Consider the following 10,169-nt stretch of genomic DNA (forward strand, 5'->3'; position numbering starts at 1 on the left):
ACTTCTTCTCGGGCATGGAAGTCTTTGGGTCTCATGAGGGCCTTACTTATTACTCAAACCAAATATGCAATGAATCTTTTTTCTCTGAAGATTCGATATCCTTGGCGCCAAACAAGTCTCTACTCTCTGTATCTGTGGTTCCAAGCTATCCGCATTGGATAGTGATCCTCTTCATTTCATGATGTTACCACTTGATGCAGATTTGTTGGTGCCTTATAGTATGTAACCTTAACAAGGCCATATATCTAAAATGTGATCGATCAAGTTTCTCGGTTTATGCACAAATCCACTCTGGTTCACTTAGAAGCTATCAAATGAATTTTGCACTACGTAGAGGGTAATGTTGATCTTGACATTCATTTCAAATCATCTCTCAACTTCTCCGGCCTTTTCCTATGCTGATTGGACTGTAAATGATAGGTTTTCCACCGATAGTGGGAGCATCTCTTGCAGTCCTAATCTCATTCTATGGTGTTCTAAGAAACAACCGGTTGTTGCTCGCTCTAGTACAAAATCTAGCTGCCATGTCTATTGGCTGACTCTTCACTATGAAAATGCCAGTGCAATGTACCTTGCGTAAATTCTATTGTCATGCATGTACAAAACACGGAGAGGTCCACTACTCACTTTGTTCATGAAAGAGGCTCGAGGTGTCTTACAAACTCGTTTCATTTCTAGTGCAGATCAAGTAGCTGATGGCGTCATCAAAGGTCTTTCTATTCGGCGATTTATCTGGTTCAGAGGCAAACTATATGTGATTCCCACAATCAATTTGAGGGAAGGTGTTAAATGATAATATCTTGAGAGATATATAAAGGGATTTGCTAGCGTCCATTGCAGAAGGCATTTCGTGGATGGTCTGTTGCATTTGACAGTAGCCATCTCATGAATGAAGACAAAATCTGCTGAAAAGTGAGCCTCTGTGGCTGCTGTCAGATGCAACAGACCATCCGCAAAATGCCTTCTGCTATGGACGCTAGAAAATCCCTCCTAACAATGTAGTTTGGATAGAATCCACCTATTCTTCTTACATATTAGGAGATTTGATTTTTGCCAATCTTAGTCTCTTGCCAGGACTCTATTTTTAGAGCCTTTTCATTTGAATCTTGTAATTAGCAGGACTATCTTTACATAGTATTTTTACCTAAACCAAATAATGAAAACCCAGCAACCTAGAAGATAAACTGAGCTTCTGACTTATATTTGGCAAGGAAGAGTGCCAAATAGGCACAAATGGACTATGAGCCTTGGATTACAAGTCCCTCGCTTACTTTCCAGGCTGGGGAAAACCAAAACTAATACTATTATGCTCTAAGAGGATGAATGTAGATAATGTACTGCAATGTGTTTCCACTGTTAATGCTGCATATCCTAAATATAGGCTACTGATATTTGCACTGCCTTGTTTTGAAAAGTTATTTCAGTTCCCAAAAAACTCACAGAAACCAATTTAAAAGAAAAAGACAAGCTGACTTTGTGCAATTATCAAATTGTGGTAGTGCCAATATCAGCCTCCTAAATACATACAGATAGATTACTAATGAACTGGGAATCCCTTTTCTCTAACCCTACAACTTCTCTATTCTTCACTCAAACCCTACCCTACCCTACCCTACGCCTACCCATTTGGTTACATTCCCTTTTCTTTCTTTCTTTCAAGCAGCTTCATGATGTTATCTACTCCCCTTCCCTACCTCAGACAATATTGCCGAGATCTTTGGCTTTGGAGTTTTGGATCAATACTTTTGTCTTACGGAAGAAGGATTCATTTTTTGTGCTGCACTGAGATCTAGACCTGGCAAAATGGGACCCGTACCCACGGGTACACCCGGCTCGCAGGGGTACGGGTACCAATTTCATTACCCGCGAAAAAAAATACCCGCACCCAACCTGTACCCGTGACCCGCGGGTGGGTCTGGGTTGGGCGTTGGTGCCCGCGGGTGCCCGCAGGTTACCCGCCATTCGGTTTTCAACTTTTTATTCTTAAGGCCTAAACACTAAACAGTAAAAAATAGACTATGTGGGTGGGCCAACAAAATAAGTCAAAGCAATCAGACTATCTGACTGATATCTTTGGTTGTACCAAAACAAACACTTGTTAAAGTAAATGAAAAATTGTATGATGAATGGGCATGTACTCATCATCCCATCCTTGATATTTGATCTAACAGCAGCTGACTTGTTAAGAAGCTGCTGTTGGATTAAATGTCAAGGTTTGTACATCCATCGTACCACCTTTATGTGTTTATACACCCACTCATCATATAATTTCTTTTGGTAATATATATATAATTTCTTCTTTAAATTTGCCGGGTTACCCGCGGGTTCATGGAAGGCTACCTGTACCCGCGCCGATATTTATTACCCGTACCCGCACGGGTTGTACCATACCCACGCGGGTTACCCGTTTGCCAGGTCTACTGAGATCCCACAGTAAACGTGGTAAATGGGTGTGGTGATCAAGACCACCCACATGCCTTGCCTTGATGGACAAAAGTATTTTGGTGCAATGTGGACCTTTCCAATACGTCTTTTCTAACATTATTAGTAACTTGACTAAATTGTATTCTTCAATGGGCAAGTGAAAGTCAGAAATTCTGATTTGATAATGACAACCCTAACAACCATTCTTAAGATTTGATCATAAAGATCAACCAATTGGGTCCCACTTGGCATATGTGTCTGGTCAGCCACACGGCACAATGGCCGTGGTTTTTCACCATATACAAACTTGGCATAAACTAATGGAAGAAGCTACAAAAGCCATCATTTTGGATATAAATCCAATCACACCTCGTAGAATTATTGGAGGCATCATTTCGTGTTACAGTGAGCTATGCTATAGGGTGTAGAGATCAGGTTGCACCTACACCGGATGCAATTCATTTATGGTAGTAACAACAAAAGTAGATCAAATTGAAGTGTCATCTACTAAAACAAACACCGGCAAATGCTACTGACTTCCACACGGCATAATCTAAACCCAAAATATATGCTACTTTGAGAAACGATAACTGTACTTAGAGCATAAAAAAGAGATTACAGATTCACTTCACATCAATGAGGGAGAGTGGGAGCCCCTCAATGTCCTGGATTCAGCCAGTCGATCCGCTGGATCATTGGCACTCCTAGAAACATGAACTAAAGAAATGAAGCTATCGTTGATCATGAACTAATAATCTCTTCCAAAAACTTAGCTCAGCTCCATGGATGAAAAAATGCACTATTATGATTCACGATCTACCGTTGGATCCTCGAAACATCTAAATGAAAAGTTCACATTCACTATTGCCACTTGTCGTAGTTAAACTCCATTGTAGCAAATTCCTGTTTTTTCGCGAAAGCAGAGGATAACTTTCGTTAAACCATAATCGAGTTTTAAATTCACTAAATCAGTGTATATGTTTCTAATGACAAAGTAGATCAAGACACCACTTGTCTATTTAAAAAACCTACAAAAATTACTTTAGAGTGCCCTGTGGCATAGCTAACAGTTCATCACTCTTTTTTTTCTTTTTTCTCTCTTTTTTTGTGGCATAAAAGTGGAGGATCAAATGTAGAAGATACATAATGTGTTTCATGATCTACGGGTTGGCCCTTCGGTGAACGTTGACTCTAGATTTAAAAATCTGAAAAAGCCATCAATTAGCCATGTGGCGTAGTTAATAGCCACAAGATACAATGGAAAGCACAAGAGAGAGCAGGGCATGATCGTGAGTGGAGCCCTTTAAAGGCTCTAGCCATCATCCATAGTGGGACCCACCACTTAGCTAGTGGTTGAGATCATCACAATGATTGAACACTTTTAGTGACCCATGGCTTGATGTTTGGCCTTCAAACTCTCAATGATTTGAGAGACCTTGTGAATAATGCTAGACAAAATCATTTTCAATGCTACTAGAAAAGCTCTAAAGCTTAAAATACAATAGTCTTTTTGCAACACCCACATAAAAACTAGGTTTTCTACACTTCTAGGTGAACCTTCCTAAGCCAAACCTCCTTAAAAATTAGTAGGCTAAAGGGTTCCTTTTCTTTAGTGGAAAGGGAGCATGAATGTTATGACCTGCGTCAATTTCTTCAAATTGAAGTCATTGTCATGTATGAAAGATCTAAAAGAGAAGATGGTTTATGGTTATTTGTGTTTGTGGAGGGCTAAGTCATAATGATGTTGAAATATACTCCATGCCAATAATTCAATCCCCTCAAAAGAAGAATCATAGCCTAGCAATGTATATGGACATACATTGCATCTCTGTCATTCCTTTCACTTTCATGTGTTTGATTTCTATGTTGGTCTCCTTTTGTTTAGGATCTAGAAATTTCATGCAAGGCAAAAGCTCCTTGAACCAAATAATTAATTAGAGGAAATGGTTTATGCGCTCGAGCACAGAAACAGGGTGGGGCCACATTTTTTATGGGATCCAAAGCATTCCTTTGATGGGCCCTTTCATGAATAGGGTGTCCACCAAAAATCAGCTCCATTGGATCACCATAGGGTTCCATTTGTGTGGCAAAAAATGGACAAATAGTTGGACAAACAGTATCTGTCCATTTTTTGCCCCACAAATGGACACCCTATGGTGATCCAATAGAGCTGATTTTTTGTAGACCACCCATCCATGATGAGGCCTTCCAAATGAATGGTTTGGATCACTCCCCAATGCCCCCTCCCCTTGTTTCTGTGCTTGAGCGCAGAAACCCTTTTCTCAATTAATTAAGCTAATTTCGATATTATATCGAAACCCGACACCGTTCCATTATAATTTTGAGGTAATCAATGCTAAATTAGTAGACAAAGCTTTGTGGGTTTCATTTAATATGGCTTGACTCCATGAAAGAGTGGTTTTGATGCCAATGATCTTGAAAGATACCAATGGTCTTAAAAGAGATGCTTCGATGCTTGTTGACACTTTGTAAAGAGAATGATCAAAATCTCTTCCCTCCTTTGCTTTTTCTTTTCTAGCTTTCTCAAGCAATGGTGATGTTGATGATTAGGAATATAAGTAGGAGATTCTTTTCTTAGAATATGAATATAGTCTCTCCCTCTCTACTACTAATACTATTAAAAAGTGTTTAACAAAGTGAGGAGTGCCATTATCAAATGCAGGTATCATTACCCTCTATTAATAGCTTACTTCAATTTTTGCTTAAATGAATTATATTCACAAGGTATAGTTAAGAAACTTAAATAGCTAATGCCTGTGTGTCCAGAAGACTAATATTAAGCTATTCACGTGCCAAGCATTGGTGTGCCTTCCTGGCATTTTATGTGGGCTTTGATCAAAATTACAGAATGGGCACACATTTATTTATTTCTTTATGTAGGGAAATGATATTTCCACCTTTTTCCCCAGCATTTAACACCCCCGCCACCCCCCAACACACACACATACACACACACACACACACCTTTCCGAGTCAATCATTGACTCGCCTGAGTTGACTCTCTTTTACATTTGCCCACTATTCGCCGAGTTCAAATAAGTCTACTAAACTCTTTTAACTCAGTCGAGTTAATGAAAAAATTGACTGTGGCAATCAATGGCTCGCCCATGTGGACTCCCTTTTAGCATGTCCTAGTTCTCATCTAAGTTTTGAAACACTGGGTTGAATCAAAACTGTAGCATAGCTATTGAAAAAGGATGAAAAAGGCAAAAAAAAAAAGATGTTGCAAGGATTGGGAGGACTAGAATTGGTAATGAGATGAAAAAGCACAATGATGGAAATGATGCCATGAAGACTCAATACTGACATGATAGACAACCAAACTCGCATGCCCAAAAAAAAAGGCTATTCACTTTCTAAGAAAAGCTCACTTGACCCTAAAATGGAATGGCGTGTTGTGAATAGGGTGTGACCAGGATCTATGGTTAAAGTGTAGACTCCCATGTTAACTTGTCTTATATGTAAGCAAGTAAATGAAAAGACAATTTAATTATAATGGAGGAAAATGCCTAAACTTGTGTATTCTACATTTATTAGGCTGGCAAGATGAGTTAGATTAATCCTCCCATTAAGCAATTTCTCACTTAATTTCATCGGAATTCATCAAACTGCTAAGCTTGCTGATTGGATAGATCTCGGACTAAGTATGATTAGACAAGCTATCCAAGATCGAAACGGAGCATGGACCGGGTACATAACAAGTCAGTTGAATAGTTACCACTGCGGACCACCCATGAATTTTTTGTCTGCCCACAGAGAAATGTTCTGGGCCTCTTCTTGAAATGATACAGGCCCTTTGTTTCCATCAATGGGAGAGAAAGGAACATGCATGCCCAACTGTTCTTAAGTGGTATGCAACTTAATTTGGTGGGCTCTATGCTCTAAACTCCAAATAAGCCAAAGGAGTGAAACAATGAGTATCACAAAGAAAAAGGGCAGCAAGTGAGTAGACCCTAGATTATTACACATACCTATGTTTGTAAGACAGAATTCTCAATTTTTTCTCTTCTTTTTTTGTCCTTGAGGGCCCACACACACACACCGAGTTGAGATGGTTTTTCATAAATAAGTCTCCTTTGCTCTATGAGATGGTTTGTATTCTCTGAGTTGGCTTCAGTTGACCTTGACCTTACAGCACATCTAAACCTTCAGTTCAATAATTTAAAATGCCAATCCATTCCGTGAATATTCATTTGAAAACTTGTCTCTGTGTAAATGCAAACAAGCAAAGAAATTAAACAAAAAAGATGCCAATCTAGAACACAACGTTCATGTGACTGATCACACTGTCTACATTAATGGGTGAAGGTAGTCAAAAGCTTCCACTATAACATGGACGCTCAAAAGGTCTACTGCGGAAAATTCATATAGAATCTCAACACTTATTTTGTGCTTGGAGTGCATCCGCATTATAATCTTAAGAGGCCATAAGAAAATGGCCTCTGATATAAATAAATGCTTGTCTTTTCTTTTTTAATCGGCTTCTGAGAGCTTTTAGGGAATTTCAATAACACAACAGTTGACAGCTGTTTAAAATGAAAAGACAAGCTAGGTTTGTGCAATTATTAAAACATGGTAGTGCCAACATCAGTACCCAAGAAAATATATATAATAAAAGGGATTTGGTAGGCAATTTCTCGGAAAGCCATTTCACAGCTTACTTTTGCAGGAGAGAACAGCCACCTCAGATGAATGAAATAAACAAGATGAAATATGCTAAAGTGAGCCTGTGTGGCTGTTCTCTCTTGCAAAAGTGAGCCCTGAAATGGCTTTCAACAAAATTGCTTAGCAAATCCCATAATAGAACTTAGGACATTAATATAACAAGTTTGTCGAGGCCGTCACTTGTCTCTTAGTGCAACAGTGATATTGAGAGGATGTATCTGTCATTTCACAAATATGAGAATTTTGTTGCCTATTGGTTATAAAGTCTTGAGTCCAAATCGATTAGGGTTCAATCAATATTCAATAATACTTGGATCTTTTATCTTATGGCCTCGTCATAAGGTCGTTAGCTTTTCTTTTTCTTTTTGAAAGAAATTAATACCGTGGGAATGGATAGAATGAAAACTCAGCCAGCGTATGAGGAAGTCGACTCAAGCAAGTCGACGAGGCCAGTTTTTATTAACTCGGGCAAGTCAAAGGAGTTTTGATTGACTCGGGTGGGCAACACTCTAAGGACCCGTGTAGAACTCATCCTTAAAAGCTAGTCATTAAGGGGAGGTTGCTCAAGCCCTTATAAGCCCATCCAGTCATCCACATCTCTCACTTTTCCGATGTGGTATCTTTTCTTTTGCTTGGAACACCAACAAAAAATTCGGACTTAAACAAGAACACAACCAAGGTGAAGGGTAGCAGAATCGAATCACTCCCTAATCAAAATTTGGGTTTCTACTATCGAGTATAATCATCATGGCCATTACGTACATCTTCATGGCAGAACCTCCTATGTCAACGTAGGTGGTGTCAATCACTGGATTTCCATGTAATTTGCCCATGATAAGAGCATTTAGTTGTATACGTGCATTCCCACGTTCACCTCCCTTGCATGCACCCTCTCCTCTCATATCGGTCAACCTCGTTGTATGCCATTTCTGTATCCAAATACAAATAGGTAACGTGAATGAGAAAAAATGAAAAAAAAAAAAAAAAAGTCTCCAAGGCTTGAGTTTGACTTCACGTGCTTTATAAATAAGCGTTATATAAAAAAGGACTTCACATCTAAGCTATAGGAATACTAATAAACTTATTTTATTTATAAGCCATGGTTGATATAAAATTGTATCACTTATTTAAAACTTGAACTCGAAGTAGAACTCAGCTAATTGAGGTAAAATTGAGTCAACTCAGATGGGTCATCAATGATTAACGCAATCGACTTATTCAGGTCAGTCAAAGGAGTTTTTGATTGACTTGGCAGAGCATAACACAGTCGATGAGAACTAAGAGTCAACTGGGTCAACAATGATTGGCGCAATCCACTTATGCAAATACTCACACAAGTCCAAGGAGTTCTTGATTGGTCTAGTAGAGCTTAACTAGGAGCCGAATGTGAACTCGCCCAAGGTAGAAAGGAGTCAACTCGTGCAAATTGATGATTGACTCGGAGAGTTTTTAAACAATTTGAATTGTTATTGCATTACTTTTGTTGGAAGGGAGCCACATGTTGTACCATATTCCACTGGGTATCTATATTATGATCCAAGTGTAATTTTATCACTGGAAGGTAATGCTAAAAGAAAGTAGATCGTTAAGATAGACTAGCAAGACAATCTCATCGTGATTAACAAAATCGGCTGACTTATTGTACAAGTGGCGTATATTTTGTGTTTGGAATCTTTGGTACGAGAGACAGCATTGGGCACTCCAGTGATCATGGCCGCTTCCCCAATGGAGATACCATTCCTTAGAATTGAGGCTTGGAAACAATCAGGGGCTTAAAGACATCTTAAAAAATGTCTTCTTCATCGATCACCATTGATAAAGGATTTAGTCATCTAGTGAAGGTGGGATCAGAGGGCATTAGGTCGGACTTATGATGGCTGACAAGATTTATAGACCCAATTAAAGTAATTCTGGACGTGGATCCATGTTGTACCATGACCATTTTCATTGAGGAAACGGTGCTCCTTGAGAAAGATATGAGAATTAACGGGAAATTGAACTCACGTGTGATGTCAATTGTACAATCAACGGCTTATCTGATCTAGTTATGTCATCTACAAACTGGATGGTCCCAACTGAAAGATCTGGATCATGCTGACAGAATGTGGGTAGGCCCAGGTCAAGCTTCTCACAGTAGGAATCTCCCTTTACACATTTTTATTGGTGTTTGAACTACAGGGTGCAGAATCAGGGTTAGAAGTGTAAGAATCACGGGTGTGCAAAGCAGTTCTTTTTTCTGTTTTAAATGACACAAGGAGAGGCCAGAATCATGGCACATGGCTATATTATCACCTTGGTTAGGTCAATTGGTTTGTTAAAAAGATCGTGGTGCTATCATGTTTCCCTTGAAAAATTCAACCTTTATAATACTACCGACCCCCCCTCCCCCTCTTGTTTTATTTGGATGTTAAACATACTTTTCATATGGAAGATGACACTCCACCCCTTTTGCTTGTCTTTTTTTATGAAATTAAGCATTGGAAATGCAGCATTTTTGAGAAAATAAACAAGAGGGGTGGAAATGTTTGAAAAGCTCACATTCTTGATCAGATTGGGATGCCCTTATATATGGACTCTCAAACTGCTGAAGCTACGAGACTCAACTATGTTCAAGTCTGCATTGAGGTGGCAGGTTGAAATCAAGACTCCCACAGGAACAATCACACACTCTGTTGAGTACGATTTGAAGCCTTTGTCATGCCACTCACGCAAAACCTTCCGTCATTCACCAGCTTCCTGTCTGAAATTAGAAATCAAGAAAGATCATCCCACCAAAATGGTATGGTGACCAATCAGAGGAAAGAAATTCACAGCTTTGATGCGGCAGAGTTAGATGAGCAACCGAAACCAGAAAAGAAGATAGCTTATGCAAATTGAATGTCCGATCCATTCAATCAGAAAAGGATGCAAATCCCCCATATATCCAAATCCACGACTCATACTCAATTCTAGGCATGCTAGGAACCCTGGAGGAAGGGATATCCCACATCGAAGAAGAAAGTCGCAATATGAAAGTACCATCCTTCCAATTGGAATCCAATCCCAGTGAAGAAGAGGAA

This window comes from Tasmannia lanceolata, unplaced genomic scaffold, assembly GCF_043159265.1.
Source record: "Tasmannia lanceolata isolate RefF3 unplaced genomic scaffold, GAP_Taslan_0.1 ptg000019l, whole genome shotgun sequence".
Classification (NCBI taxonomy): domain Eukaryota; kingdom Viridiplantae; phylum Streptophyta; class Magnoliopsida; order Canellales; family Winteraceae; genus Tasmannia; species Tasmannia lanceolata.